Source organism: Pteropus medius, unplaced genomic scaffold, assembly GCF_902729225.1.
Source record: "Pteropus medius unplaced genomic scaffold, Ma_sr-lr_union100, whole genome shotgun sequence".
NCBI classification, from domain to species: domain Eukaryota; kingdom Metazoa; phylum Chordata; class Mammalia; order Chiroptera; family Pteropodidae; genus Pteropus; species Pteropus medius.
This window is the reverse complement of record NW_024353909.1, coordinates 164,208-180,316: the sequence shown is the minus strand read 5'-3', so window position 1 is coordinate 180,316 and position 16,109 is coordinate 164,208. Positions and strand designations below refer to the sequence as shown.

General features: G+C 42.9%; 1 protein-coding gene across 2 annotated transcripts in view; it reads left to right on the top strand.

Annotated features, from left to right (window-relative positions):
• RANBP10 (RAN binding protein 10) overlaps positions 1-16,109 on the top strand; it is a 55,675-nt gene that overhangs the window by 1,902 nt on the left and 37,664 nt on the right. The gene's annotated exons all lie outside the window — the stretch shown is intronic.

Here is a 16,109-nt window from a genome sequence, read left to right as displayed (position 1 = left end):
GGAGACTCTCTATTTTAGGGTGATCTAAGCAGACACAGGAAATCAGGGGAGATTTTTTCTTTTTCTTTTTCTTCTTCCCCCAGTCTTCCTTTTTTCTAGTGATTGTGACAAAGCAGGTGTTTAAGTTATGAAATAACATGATTGCAGCTGTCTTGGAAAGGCTTTCTTCATCAGACCTTAGGTCTGGTGCCCAGTGACCTTCGTGCCAACCCTGAGTATGTGTTCTTGAACATTCAGAATATTCCCTCTCTCCTGCTGTGGTGCATACCCCGCCCAGACGCTATACGGGGGGCAGGACTGCCAGAGTCAGAGCTTTGCCTTCTTCATCAGTGACAGTGTAACATCTCTGTCTAGAAGAGTTATGTGATCATGGGTAGACTGTGGAGCTTCAGTCTCCTCATCTGCACTGTGGGGAGCTAAGCTGCTTTTAACTCTAGAATTCTGTGATTTTGAAATTCTCATCATGGCAAGCTATTGCATGTTTCACTTTTATTGCCATCTAGTGCACTTAAAGATAGGATACTTATATTATTGGAAGGCTTTAAAGCTTCTATTTTCCCTTTTCATCCTCTGATAAGAGCACATGTTTAATATGTTTAAACTAGTGTGAATGAGAATGGCCTCGTAGAACAAACAAAACAAACATTGCAAAACAGTTATAGTATAGATTGAAATGTTGGTGCTGAAGTCTCATATTGCCAAAGAAACTAAGGGGTGTTTCTTAAACTCGTAGGTAGGAAAATGGATTGTTTTCTCTATAGTCTTTATCCTAGAAAATAGCTGAGCTAGTGAGAGAAGAGAACAAAATTTTGGAAGGGTGTGTTTAAATGTAGAGACCCAGATCCCTTCAGCTGGCTTTTAACATTTCAGTTGTGAGTGGATCTTGTTGGAAGGCCCTGTGTCTTGTTAGATTGCCTTATTGTAGGTGTTGCCTACAAATCTAAAGAAAGTTGGGCATCTTCTCTCCTTCTGTTCCCAGCAGTTTTACATGTGGTAAATATAACCATTAAGCTGACCTGGAAACCTCAGTTTTAAAAAGGTCTCAGGTCATGTGTATCTTGGTGGCCTGCTTCAATTGACCACTGTCAGATGGCAAGTTTATAAATATCCCTTCATGGCCTCTTTAAGGAATCCCTGAAAGCCTTCTTATGGCTCTGGTGTAGCCAGATGTTGGTATGGGCCACATGTGGTTTTGAAGAGACCAAGGGCAGTTACAGGGCAGACAGTGATCAGCTTGTTTCCTGTTGATGCTGGAGGTGTGTTTCTGACCAGGGTTTGGTTCACGTGTTAGTTGGATATATAGCTTTTCTGTATCATCTAGTTGATCTTCAGCATCTCTGGAAAGTGGCTGGAGCAGATGATGGTGTACCTATTTTGTGGGTGAGCCCTGATCCCCTGTGATGTTTGGCGACCTGCCTTGGATGCAGGGCTTGGGATGTGCAGTGGAGTGGCCTAATTTGTCAGATATCTTCTCCTGATACCAGACATGTGTGCCCATGCTGCTGTTGCCTTATTGCATTCCCTCCCTGGGTACAGAGATGGAATGTCCAATTGCATTCTCACAGGACAGTGTGTTCTCACAGGACAGAGCTGAAAGTTGCTTAGTGCTGAGTGGGACCAGAGAAGAGTGGTGTGCTCTAATCTGAGCTTTATTGACTTACCATCTCAATGAATCTGTAAACTTGTTTTTCTATAGATTTGAGTATGGGCCTCCTTTGTAAAAGGTGTTTATGAACCCAGTTGTCAGTGTCATTGTTTTTCAGAAAGGCCTTTGTTCTGATGATGTCTTTTGTAGAAAAGCACACTAAGCTCATCTAATTAGGAAGGTTTCATTTCAAGGGTTCATAGAGTATTTATTCATACCTACTATGTGCAAGGCCCATGCTAGGTGCAGGGAGAACAAAGGTAGAGGCAAACACAGGCCATGGAGCCTGTGCCCTACTCAGTAGAGAGTGGGCTGAAAGGCTGTCTATAAGAGAAGGGAGAGCCTGGGCATGGTGAGTGATGAGTAGGAGTTTCCCAGCAGGTGAGACCTGTTGTACCTAAAATGAGGCTGGTCAGTAACTAGCTTGTTTTCAGGCTGCTGTGCTTCCTGGGCACTCCCCAAATATAGGAGAGAGCTGCAGAAGGAGGGACTGTGTTTGAGCTAAGAACTTGGCACAAACTGATGGGATTCAGCTTCATTTTGCCAAGTCACCAGAGCTGGGAACCCCAGGAGCAGGCTGGTGAGGCGAGGAGACATCAGAGCCCTGTCAGTGGTGCCAGGAGATAAGGGCATTTGGGTTGATCTTGTTAGGAAGCCAAGGAGGCCCTGAAGCTGAAGGTCCTTGGGAGAAATGACTTGCTTATTCAGAGTTCATGGACCTATGGGTGGCCCCAGGAGTTAGTGATGACACATGGAGGGTGTGGCTGGCCAGGCTGACAGATGCTCCAGTGTGACCCTCAAAATAGACTGTAACATCATCCCACCAGCGGCGGCCTCCTGACATGTGATGGGTGGCTCTACCCAAGAACAGCAAGCCTGAGCTAGAGCACTAGATGGAGTTGGGAGAGCTCTTCTCTGCAGCTGATTTCCTTTGGCTAGGCAGCAGTGTCCTCATCCGTTAATTCTTCGTACCACAACGAGGCACCCGTTGTTTTGTCTCAGTCCCAGGCCTGAGCCCCAGGAACACAGGCATGAGGCCTATCTAGAGTGGAGGCAGATAGGCCTGTGCACTAGAACTCACAGAGTGGTGTAGTAAAGGCGAGTCATGGTATGTGCTATACCCAGTGGTTGCCCAGAGGTCAGACTTCCTCCTCTACCTGAGAGTTTGGGGAAAACGTCATAGAAGAGGTAATGATACTGAATCTAGAAGGATGAGTTAGAGGATTCCAGATGAACAAAGTGAGAAGCAGATGCTCCAGGCAGGAGGAATAGTGCATAAAAAGTTGTGAATACAGAGCATGAAGTAGTTGGGGGCCAGATCAGAAATATGTTTTATGCTGTGGCCAAGGAGCATGGGCATTATTCTGAGGGCAGTAGTGGTGTATGAGGACTTTGAATCTGTCCACACTTTTGAGAGTGGATGGGGGAGAAGAAACTGCTGGTCCGGTTCAGCCAGGCCTCTTTGGCTGAGAGCCCAGTCAGTGCGGGCCAGTGGCTTTAGGTCCTTGACTATGGCTCTGGTTTCCCCACAGAAAAGACAACTGTCTTTTCTCTCTCTTGGCTGGGCTTTATCCTACATGGTGAGATGCAGAGGTGAGATGCTGAAGACTGGTAGCCAGAGAGGCTTCTCAGAGGTGAAAGGACAGCGTGTGCTGGTGTTTCTTGGTATTTTGGTTTTGCCAAGACAACAATGAAAGACAACACTGTCCATGATTTTCCATGGAGACCCAAAGAGCCACTCACTCAAATAAGATCTCACCTGCCACATTCTTGGTCTGGAGAGCCACTTGAGCTCAGGCCCTCCAGCCTAGAGACACCTCATGTGTGGCCCCTTCCCCTGGGTCTCCCCACTTTAGTCCCTGTGCATTGTACAGTGCCATTGAGAAGTTCGGAGCTCATTTGTGGACCTGGGGAAGGCCTTGTCCTGCCTTCCCTGAGAAGTAGTTGCTGTCCTTGCCCAAGGCAGGTACAGATGGCAGTTGTGCCCTGTTCTCCCTCACTGCCCCCTCTTGCTAATGGCCTCATGGGTAGATGCTGACCTTTGAGCTGCTTCTCTTCCAGTAACACATTGCACTGTTTCTAGAAACGTGGAGTATTTGGGCTCTGGAGCATCTTAGAGTGTTGTTTTGCTCACCTTTGTTGGAGCTTAAAGCTTAGGTCTACTGGGGCTGCTGAGGTGAAAGGTCTGGAGTCCACGTGGTATCCTGTTCCTGTGCCGAGCTCGTCTGGGCTTCCCTGGGACCTTTTTGCTCAATGTGTGTCACCACCCAGGCTCCGACTGCAAGCTGACAGTGGGAGTATGGCTTCTTTATAACTGGGGACTTCCTTGGTCAAAGGTCAACCTCTAGAGAAATTACTAAACTTCACTTTGTACTCCCTTCTCCCCCCATCATTTTTTGTTTTCTGGAATGTTTGGTCTTTTCCTTAGATGGATCACCACATAAGGGAGACTCTCTGTTAGAAGGGATGTGGGAGCTCATTGGGCTGGAGCACAAGAGGATGGACTCGGCAGCTCTGCATGGCACAGTACAATGTGCCATCCTATTGTAGGATCATTGGGAAGGAATCAGGAGCCCCAGAGTGGTTCTCTGTGGTCAGGGGTCAAGTTAAAAAGAGACTGATCACTGAGAAAGAGATGAATAACACTGTGTCTAAAATCAAGGATGTCCCTCTGTCGCTCCAGAAATTCTGTTCAAAATTTACGTAAAATATCATTGTAGTTCCAGAATCTTCAGCTTTTTTTTTCTTTGTAATTAAAATGCGAAGTTGTGGCTTTATTGCTAGAAATGAGGCTAGAGGACTTGGTGATGGAACATAGCCCACCCCATTTGCCATGAAGGGGCCAGAAAAAGATGCTCTGGACTGTGTAGAGAAATGGGGGAGTGGCTGGGTAAGTCTCCTGTACCCCTGTTAGGTTCTACTTTTCTCCTACCTATTGGACCTTGGAGATGGCTGGGATGCCAGGGAAATTTACTTCAGGTTCTAGATGGCAATTGAGGCTCAAATACACCTGCTGCCCCCTTTGCTTCCATGGAAAACATTACCGATTAATAATAGCATACATTCTTGTCCAGACAGAGCCCCAGAAGTTTTCTCACTGCACAATGCACCAGGCAGCTGCTATTTTTTTTGGTCAGAGTTTCATCACGAGACAAAACCAACTGGCCCTCAGGGACAGGCTGTTGGAAGATGAGAAGAGGTGGAGAGAGGAAGACAGTTGTACCCAGATGGTCTGAGGGCCCAGTTTATGACTTCTAGAGGACATTGCTGAGGCGGAGCTGAACCAAAAAGAAAGAAGCAGAGGGGACGATGGTTGGTTGAGTAAAACTGTATATAACCCAGTTTATAAAGCCATGTATCTGAATTGGCATGGCTATTTTATAAATACTCTTTTAATAACCGTTGTGCCAGGAGTTTAGCAATAGTTATATTTGCTTTTTTTTTAAATCAAAATATATTTTTATTTTCTCTGTAGATTTTTTTTTAACTATAGAAGAATACACAGGATCTTTCAATACCTGACACAATGTACGTTTTAAAAGTAGACAGCAAAGGAGATGGAGAGATGCAGGTTTGAACAAACACAGGTTGTTGCCATTATATATGTTGTATCATTCGAGGCCAGTGCAGAAAACAAACCATTACAGATATTTTAAGCAGAAAGTGATTTAATACATGGAATTAGAATCATTGGAACTTAGAATTTCCATGTAATGGTGGGCTAGGTTACTTGAATGAAAACTTCCTGCTGAACAAACTCAAGGCCAGTTTCTGGATGAACACCTGTAACGAGGGAGTTAAGGGTAATACCTGAGTGCCTAAGGGCATTTGCCATGTCCACATTCAGCTGTGCAGCTGTGTAATTATACAGGGCCAGAGAAGTAGAGGGTAGGGCCCAGAGCCTGCTAGATGTGGGGTCTGGTGGGAACCCTTTCACATTAAGCTGTGGCGCCAACTGGCTACACCCTTTAGCTAAGGGCAGTGTATTTGGTTTTTGAATGTGGCAGGCTCTGGAAAGTCAAGGCTTGGTACTCGAGACTCTATCTGCCCTTTAGAGAAATAGTCAGAACCTGAGGTATGTGAGTAACTTGCTTAGGGCCACCCAGGGAGACTGTTCTGCACTTTCCTATCTTGTGCGCTTTCTGGGTGTTTTGATGGTACTGGTAGTGGCAGTGGATGTCTGAGGGTCTCCTGACCCATGTTCAAAATGATCTTCCTCCCTGACTCAAAGCCCCTTTGCCTTCAGGCCTGTTCTTCCGTGGATGGTGCCGATGCTGGGTTCATTTATCTCTGTAACACCTTCTCTTTCATTGGGGGCCTGCACAGAGTTGGGCTTCATGGGTGACTGGGTGGCTTCCTGGCAGAGGGGTAGGGTTGGGGTGTGGTTGCTAGAGGAGCAGCTTACACACAGTAACCAGTGTCATGCACTGTGGCTTTAAGCAGGCCCATCAGACTATGAAATAAAATCTAAGCACCAAATATTAACCCTCATTTCAGACCTAAATGTCAGTTAGTATTTTTCCTGAAATGTCTCCCAGGGACCATTTTGTAACCATGGTCCCTGAGATCACCTCTGTTCGAGGGCTATTGATTTCTTTATCTGGGGCAGGTTCTGTTAGGGACAAGATTGCCAGCCTGCTGAGTTGTGGCTAAGGTGTTAGATGTCAAGATGAAACTGTCAAGTAAGATTCCAGTAACTCCTCTAGGATCTGGGGCAGGAGACAGGGGCAGTAATGACTGGCCCTTTCACCAGAGAATGGCAGCAGAGCTGATACCTTCGTACAGCCAGCAACAGCTACCAGCCCTGAGGCTGAGGAGCTTGTCTCTTATCCCTTTTCTCCTCTTTGTCACTCGCTACCCAAGCTCTGTGAGCCTGGAGACATCCAGTTGATAGCTTAAATGAAAAATGATCAGGTCCCATAGTCATTGGTTCATATATCTTATGCAACATTTATTAAAAGTGCCTATGAGCTTGCCAGCCTGTAAAATCCACCTTCCCCCTAATAAGAAATTGATAGAAAGTAAAAAGGGCTAGGTCTGTGTTCTTCATTCTTGCTGTGTGCTTGCAGTGAGGCACTTCTTTCTTCTGGCCCTGATGTAAGGCCAGAATACTCTGGTGCTTTCCACTCCACTCTGTGCCAAGGCCTGCTTGTCTCATCCAGAAAAGCCAAATGAGGTTCATGCTGGCATGCAGAGCCGTAGAGGCATTCTTGGTGACTCGTGTGTGTGTGTGTGTGTGTGTGTGTGTGTGTGTGGTAACACATATGTAACAGAAAATATGCCATTTTAACCATTTTTAAATGGTTCGTTCATTCAGTGGTATTAATTACATTCACAGTGTTGCACAACCATTACCACTATCTAATTCCAAAACTTTTCCATCACTCCAAACAGAAACTCTGTACCCATTAGGAAATAACTCCCCTCCTCCCATTCCCTGGTAACCTCTTGTCCACTTTCTGTCTCTGAATTTGCCTAGATAATTCATATAAGTGGAATCATACAATATTTGTTCTTTTATATCTGTCTTTGTTTCACTTAGCATAATGATTTCAAGGTTTATCTGTGTTGTGGCCTGTATCAGAATTTCATTCCTTTTTATGCCTCTATGTATATACCACATTTTGTTTATCCATTTATATGTTGATGGACACTTGAGTTTTTGCCATCTTTCAGCTCTTGTGAAAAATGGGTTGATGAACATTGACATACAAGTATCTGTTTGAGTCCCCCTTTTCAATTCTTTTGGATGTACACTTAAGAGTGGAATTTTTGGATCATTCTGTGTTTAATTTTTTGAGAAACTACCTATTTTTCATAGCAGCTGCACCATTGTACATCCCTACCAGCAATGTATGGAGGTTCCAATTTCTCCACATCCTCACCAACACTTCTTTTTCTTTCTCTCTCTCTCTTTTTTTTTATTGTAGCCATCCTAGGTGGATTGCAGTTCTTAATGACTAGTGATATTGAGCATCTTTTCATTTACTTATTGGATATTTATATATCTTCTTTGGAGAGTCCTTTGCCTACCTTATAATTGGATTGTCTTTTTGTTGTTGAGTTGTAAAGATTCTTTATATATTTTGAATATCGAACCCTAATCAGATATATGAATTGCAAATATTTTCTCCCATTCATAGATTGTGATTTTACTTTCTTGATAATGTCCTTTGCTGCATAAAAGTTTTTTTATTAAGTCCAGTCTATTTTTTGTTTTGTTGCCCATGCTTTTGGTGTCATACTTAAGAATCCATTGCCAAAGTCAAGGTCATGAGGCTTTCCCCCTATGTTTTCTTCTAAGAATTTTATGGTTTTAGTTTTTATATTTAGATCGTTGATCTATTTTGAGTTAATTTTATATATGGTAGGAAGTAGGGGTCCAACTTCATTCTTTTGCATGTGGAAATCCACTTGTCCCCAGCACCAGTTGTTAAAGAAACTATTCTTTCCCCATTGAATGGTCTTGGCACCTTTGTCAAACGTAACTTGGCCATAAATATATGGGTTTATTTATGGATTTTTCTATTCTATTGGTCTATATGTCAACTATATGCCAGTACCATACGGTTTTGATTACTATAGATTTACAGTAAGTTCTGAAATCAGGAAGTATGAATCCTTCAACTTTGTTCTCTTTTTTCAAAATTGTTTTAGCTACTTGGGATTCCTTGCCAAGTCCATATAATTTTGAGGATCAACTTTTCCATTTCTGTAAAAAAAGACTTCGAATTTGGTAGGGATCGTGTTGAACCTGTAGAACAATTTGGAGAATATTAAGAATTTTCTCTTAACAATATTGTTTTCCAATCTATGGACATGGAGTATTTTTAAATTTGTTTGTGTCTTTAATTTCTTTTAGTCCTGTTTTATAGTTTTTAGTGTACAAATCTTTCACCTCCTTGATTAAATTTATTCCTAAGTATTTTTTATGCTATTGTAAATGGAATCGTTTTCTTAATTTCCCTTTTAGATTGATCAGTGTTAGTGTATAGAAACACAGCTGCTTTTTGTATGTTGATCTTGTATCCTGTGACTTTGCTGGATTCATTTATTAGTTCTCATAAGCTTTCTGTGTATTCTTAATGGATTCTCTCAAGCTTTCTGTGTATTCTTTGGGATTTTCTATGGGATTCTGTGGCATCATGTCATCTGCAAATAGAGTTTTACTTCTTCCAATTTAGATGCTTTTTATTTCTTTTCATGTCTAATTGCTCTGGCTAGAACTTCCAGTACAATGTTGAATAGCAGTGGTGAAAGGTGGGCATCCTTGTCTTGTTCCTGATATTACGGGAAAAGCTTTCAGTCTTTCACCATTGAGATTGTTAGCTGTGGGTTTTTCAAAAATACCTTTTATCTCATTGAGGAAGTTTCCTTTTATTCCTAGTTTTCTGAGTGTTTTTATCCTGAAGAGGTTTTTGTCAGATGCTTTTTCTGTGTCCGTTGCAATGAGCATGTGGATTTCTTTCACTCATTCTATTCATGTGGTTTATTATGTTGATTGGTTTTCTTATGTTGAACCTCCCTTGCCTTCCTGGGATAAATCTCACTTGTTCATGGTGTGTAATCCTTTTACTATGTTGCTGGATTTTGTTTGCTACTATTTTGTTGAGAGTTTTTACATCTGTATTCATAAGGTATATTGGTCTGCAGTTTCCTTTTCTTTTGATGTCTTAGTGGTGACTTTTTTGCAGTTGCAGGATCTACCCCATCTTGGGCTGGCACCAGAATATAGCACATTTGCAACAGTACACAGACATTATTCTGCCAAGAACTGAAGTCTCTAGGTCAGAGCTGGGAAGGAGCTTAGGAGCCCTTTAGTTCAATCTTTCCTCTTCTGATAGGGAACCTGAGATGTAAGTGAAATCCAAGACCGACAGTTCTGAATTAGGCTGGAGTGTTCGAAACTAGGCTTCAGAGTCTGGGGTGTTGTCTCTGGATCCCTGCTGTAAGGTGTTCCTGTCACTTAAAACTCTTCAGGAGGCAAGAGGGGAATGTCAGACTGTTGCCAGAGAGGTTCCCTGTGTGGAATGCTCTAACTATCTCAGGACTGGGTGGGGGATTACAGCAAAAGGGTAGTTCCCTCCCCTAGGCCTTGTACATCTCCGGAGGGTATGAGAGTCCACAGGTTCAGTTTCTAAGGTTTTGTCTACTGTCTAACGCCTGCCTGGGTCATAGAAGAATCCCAAATCACTTGGAGCTGTGTCGATCCTGTGTTGGTGCAGCAGAGTCTCCTGAGTGTGTGCTCTGGGTCATGCTTGGGATGTACCGGTAGCTGTGTGAACTGGAGCCCCAGCTCCTCTGCTGAGCAAGGATTTTGACCATTTCCTGCTGCTTCTGAAGGTGTGATCTTCTGCTTTCCTGTCAAGGCTCAGGTAATTGGGTGTACTAAAAAGCTGACCACGAAGGCCAAGTCTCCCTGCTTGTCCCTTTGATTCTGAAATAGGTGAGAGCCAAGAGCTTCCTCAGTACGTGGCCATCAGCTGCTTCTTGAAATAAATTTTCTATGACTATCAAAGTAATTTGTGTTAATTGTAGAAAGTCTGAAAAACCAGAGAGAAAAAAAGAAGAATCCAAGCTGACGAGTGTGCCTGCAGCTCTCCGCATGACTGCAGCAGTTACAGCAGACAGTTTTTGTGGGAGAGTCAGCAAAGAGGGTGGAAGGCAGGAGGGGCCGCAGAAGCCACCAGTTCTTTCTCGAGGCCAGTCATTCTCCAGGGCCCTGGTTGGCCCCTGCTGCCTGCAGTGGATGGTGAGAGCCTCAGGGTGGACCCGGGGGTTTGGTCAGCCGAGGGCCTTTACTGCAACTGCTGCTTTTTATCCATTCTCTCTGGTGGATCTCACACCAGCATGGTCTGAGCAGCACCTGCTTGCTGCCTTCTCTCTGGAGCCCAACAGAGAGGCAAAGTCCCTCTTTTAGCTCTAGCTTGTGTTATGGTTTTGGCAGCGAACGGTAGAAGATAGAGACCAACGCATGGCTTCACTGTCATGAAGTGCCTGTCTGTTGTCCCTTTACAGTAACTGGCTGTCTCACCTGTTTGACAGATGGCATTTCTTTTCCATTTTGCTGCATTTTGTGAGCGATAAATAATTTTCTCTCCAGTCTCCTCAGATATTTCCTATTGTTTGAAAAGAGAGCCCTGATGGAGATGTGAAGTGTTGGGTCACTAAGCCGTGTCGATTAGTCACTCGCTTGAGGAGTGAGAGTCCTTGTTGCCACACTCCAGGGTGACCAAAGCAGCCTGTGTCTGTTGGTGTCCCTAGCACTGCTTGACCTCCTACCAAGAAGGAAGCAAATGCTCACCCCCTTTCTCTTCAGCAATCTCAAGTCAACAGACATTTGTTTTTAGATGTCCCAAGATCCACCCAGTAAGTTTACCATGTTCTAAAGAGCACTTGGCTTTCTCTGTGTCTCTCCATCCCCACTGCTCCTGTCCTTGTCTGGCCCTGTCACCTTCTACTGGATGATTTTGGTACCCACATTTTTGCCTCTTCAATCTATTTTCCAAATATCAGCTATTTGATCATCTGCACCTTTTCTAAACCATTTCTGTAGCTTCCCATTGACCTCCGTGAAGTTCAAACTCCTTAAGGTAGCGTGAAGGTTGTCTGTGTCTAGACCTTGTTTTCGGCTCTTTTTAGGTCTGCGCAGGCTGTGACCCAGCCACACTGAGCTGCTTTCAGTTCCTTGACCATAGGGCTGCTTTCTTGCCTGTTCTTCAGCACATTCTGGTGCTTCTACATGGAACACACTCCCTTTTTTCTTCTCATCTTCTTTACTAGGTCTTGACTCCACCTTTGCTTCCTCTGGGAATCTCTGTCAGTGTGCCCTGATTCTCTGGCCCAACCCTGACTTGACACTGGAAACTGTCAGAGGGCAAGGACTGAATCTAGGCCCACACTTGTGTCCCCAGCACTGCACTGGGCACACAGGATCCTTGTGGAATGAGTGAAAACTGAAAGTCTCTATAAAGAGAAAATTATCACACCTTTCTTACTGAATTACTCAACTTTAACAAGGACCCAACAGCTCCTAACAACCCATTAATTTTCAAATGCCACTAGAGATCAGCAGGAGAGACAGTGTCAGGGTAGCTTTTTAACATTATTCTTCCTGCTTCTTAGATGCAGAAGTACTACTATATGTGTCCTGAAGAACATACTTGGGTTTTTGTCATGCTCTCTCCCTGTTGTTTTGCCTTATTCTTGACAGCCTGTCAGAGAGCTGAGACCACATTAGTATAGAACTTAGCAAAGCACTACATATGTCACTCAGTGATTGAGAGGGAAACTCAGGTCTGCTTAGATTTTTCTTGAGTAGATGGAGAAGTGAACTTCCCTGTGCTTGTTATGTTACTAGCTTTGTGGTTGTAAGTCATTTAATCTCATGGTCCTGAAGTCTAGTGGCAGCAAGAGGGGAGAATAATGCTGAGGGTGTCTTGGCTGAGTTCAGGGCTCACTTATCTGTCACATAGCTCAGTTATGACCTCATTCCAGCTAGAAGCTGAGGTTCCCATTGAAATGTGGCTGAGAGAGAGCCTGTGACTTTCGTATAAAATTCTTCACCAGCCCACAAGTAGATGAACCCCAGGGGTTTGTTGAATGTCCATCATGTGCCCAGCACTGCATTGGCTCTGTGCTTTTCCTCTGCAGCCTGGGGGCTCCTTCCAATAGCCCCTGCATCCTAAAGTGGGTAGCAGGCATTGCAACTGTTCTGTCTACTGTGACATCAGACCTGATGTTGGAGCCTGTAAACTTAGGCTCCATCTCTTGTGCTTGGATGTTTGGGTTTGGAATTGCTCTTTGGGGGCAATATCAGAACTGAATAAGCACATATCTAGGTGCTGGGTTTTTGTTGTTCGGGGCCAGAGATGACACCTTTGAAAGACACCTTTGAAAGACAGGGCAGGTAAAGATACTGTCTCCCTGGATTCTAAATCACCAAGCTTGAAGAAAAGACAAGACTTTATGTAATAATGAATGTTACAGCAATGATGGTGGGCTACTATGTGATGATGGTGGACTACTTTTTTTTAAAGCAGTAGTATTGATATATGTTTGTTTATTTTATTGTGGTAAACTATACATAACATAAAATTTATCTTTTAACCATTCTTAAGTGTACAGTTCAGTGGTATTTAAGAACATTCATACTGTTTTGCAACCATTACCACCATCTACCTCTAGAACTTTTTTCATCTTCCCAAGCTGAAACTCTATACCCATTAAACATTAACTTTCTATTTTCTCCTCCCGCTAGATCCTGGCAACCATCATTTTACTTCCTGTTTCTATGAATTTGACTACTCTAGATACCTTATATAAGTGGAATCATACAATATTTGTCTTTAGGTGACTGGTTTATTTCACTTAGGGTAATGTCCTTAAAGTTCATCCATGTTGTAGCATGTGTCGGAATTTCCTTCCTTTTTGAGGCTGAATAATATTCCATTGTGTGTATATACCACATTCTGTTTATCAGTTCATTCACTGGACACTTGGGTTGCTTCTGCCTTTTGGCTCTTGTGAATAATGCTTCTGTGAGTATGAGTGTACAAATATCTGTTCAAGTCCCTTCTTTCAGTTCTTTTGGGCATATACCCAGAAGTGGAATTGGTGGATCATAGAGTAATTCTATGTTCGAATTTTAAAACTTATAATTACTATGTAATTAATTGCCATACTGTTTTCCACAGCAGTTGCACCATTTTGCATTCCCACCATCAATACACAAGAGTTGCAGTTTCTCTAAATCTTCACCAACACTTCTAAGAATTTTATAGTTTTAGGTTTTACATTTAGGTCTTTGACTCATTTGGAGTTAATTTTGCATGTGGTATAAGGTAAGAGTCTAAATTTATTCTTTTACATGTGCATATTCAGTTGTTTCAGCACCATTCATTGAAAATATTGTCATTTTTCCAGTTGAATGGTTTTAGAACCATTGTTGAAATCAGTTGACCACATGTCAGTGGATTTATTTCTGGGCTCTCAATTCCGTTACATTGGTCTATAGGTTGCTCTTTATGCCAGTACCAACACTGTTTTAATGATCATAGCTTTGTAGTTAAGTTTTGAAATCAGAAAGTGTGAATCCTCCAACTTTTTTCTTCTTTTTCAAGATTGTTTTGGCTATTCAGGGTCTCTTGAGGTTTCATATGAATGGCATTGACTCTCTCATGTATATTGCCTTGGGTAGTATTGACATCTTAACAGTATTAAGTCTTCTAATCCATGAACATTGATGTCTTTACATTCATTTGTGTCTTCTTTAATTTCTTTCAGTGTTAATAGTTTTCAGTATACAAGTTTTTCTTGGTTAAGTTTATCCCTAAGTATTTTATTCTTTTTGATGCTATTTAAATGGAATTGTTTTCTTAATTTCTTTTTTAGATTGTTCAGTGTTAGTATGTAGAAATACAACCATTTTCGCATATTGATTCTATATTCTGCAACTTTGCTGAATTTATTAGCTATAACTGTTTTTGTGGAATCTTTAAGATTTTCTCCATATAGCTCACATCATCTGTGATCATAGATATTTTCACTTATTCCATTCCAATTTGGATGCCTTTTTCCCCCTTGTCTGATCGCGTTGGCTAGAACTTCCAATACTCTGTTGAATAGAAATGGCAAAAGCAAGCATCATTTTCTTGATCTTAGAGGAAGAGCTTTCTTTCAGTCTTTCACTATTGAATATGATGTTAACTGTGGGTTTTTCTCATATAGCTTTTATTATACTGAGATAATTTCCTTTTATTTCTAGTTTGTTGAGTATTATTGAGATATAATTTAACATTCTGTACAGTTTACCCATTTAAAGTATACAATTCAGTGGGGGTTTTTTTAGTGTAATCACGGGATCCTTATAGTTTCTTAACCCTCTTTACTTACCTCAGACTGGTTGGATAATACTTTTCAAATGTATATAGACTTGCTGGAAGTTAGAAGCCTGCATTTTTTGTAGTTTTAGAACATCAAATTTTTGGAAAAAACTTAATGTCACCTGGTGTTTGAAGAATTGGGACTCATTCCCTTTGAACACTGATTCAGCTTTGACTGCATATGAGTAAGCAATTTAGGTTCCTATGGGGCTGCTCCCTGTGTCATGGATGCCTGGAAGTGGCAGGGCACCCAAGTGCGGGTATTGGCCTCCTCTGGCTGCTCTACCCTTAGCTCATCCACTCGGATTCTGAAGTTGAGTCTGGGGTTTGTATAGCTCCCAATTTATCCACTAGTAAATACTGTACTATCTGTGGGGCAGAGAGTCTGTAGGAAGATGTTGAGGGCTAGCTGCCAGAGGTAGAAGAAGCTGCCCATACGGGGAGGCCTAAGCAGCTTGTGTTTTGAGCCACACGTGCCTTAGTAGTTTCCCATTCCCATGGAAAATTGTAGAACCAGAGCTCTGTCGCTGGTGGCTAAGCATACCTTTCTTGGATGGTCCTTTATCTCTCCTGTTTGCACTAGCCTTCAGTGGTCAAGGGTCACCCAGCAGCACATATGCTCCAAACACAAGCCCTCATCTTAGCATCAGGAAACCTGTATGCCAGAGATGATATCACATTTGGTGTTGGGCAGCAGCTCAGGCCACTCTGAATAGGGCAAGATGGTGGGTTGGCATCCAAGTCAGGTAAACCCTTGGCTCTGTTGCATTTGTATATGTTGGACTGATGGCTGCAGGACAGTTGGGGTCATTTGCTACTTGGTCAGCTGAGGCATTGAGGGATGAAGACCAGCTTTTGGCAGCCTCTGCCACGTAAAGTAAGGAAGCTAATTATTTGAGCTGCATTTTTTCTGGGAAAATGTGCAGGTTTTAATCTTATGGGAATCTTGCCATTGGGTTTCACAGCTTCTGCACCTGATGGTCCTTGAAGGTCCACTTCTGGCAGGAGATAGCAGACAGTTGGTGAGTCTCCTGGTCCTTTGAGCCATGAAAGTCCCTTTTTGAAGTCTGTTCCTTTTCTCCTTTACCTTCCCTCCCATTTTCCCTAATCCCTGCAGGCCAAGTTGCCAGGACCATGTGTTTGTCAGTGCCTTTTATTGGTTCTTGCCCACCATGATGTGGATAGCTGGTTTCAGAGGAAGGTCATTGGGTCAGAGCCTTCCCTTCCTGCCTTATCCTTTATTTGGGTGGTTGAGGCTGCTCTCCTAAAACCCAGGGGCACAGCCAGCCAGAGAAGGGCAAAAGGGCATTTACTGCAGATGAGGGACTTGCAAGGACAGGAGCGCCATGTCGTGGGAACTCTGGTAGTGTTAGGAAACAGGTACATAGGTGCATGGAGCATGCTAGGAGAGGAATGAAATAGTCCAAGATAGAGAAATGTATGTGGGAGGGATCCTTGCAGAATTACCTAGAATAGAAAATAATAAAGGGATCGTTTCATTAACTATTTAAATGTCTAATCAATGTACTGTATACTTGAAACTAATGATAAAAAAAAGCTATACCTAACTGAAATGATTG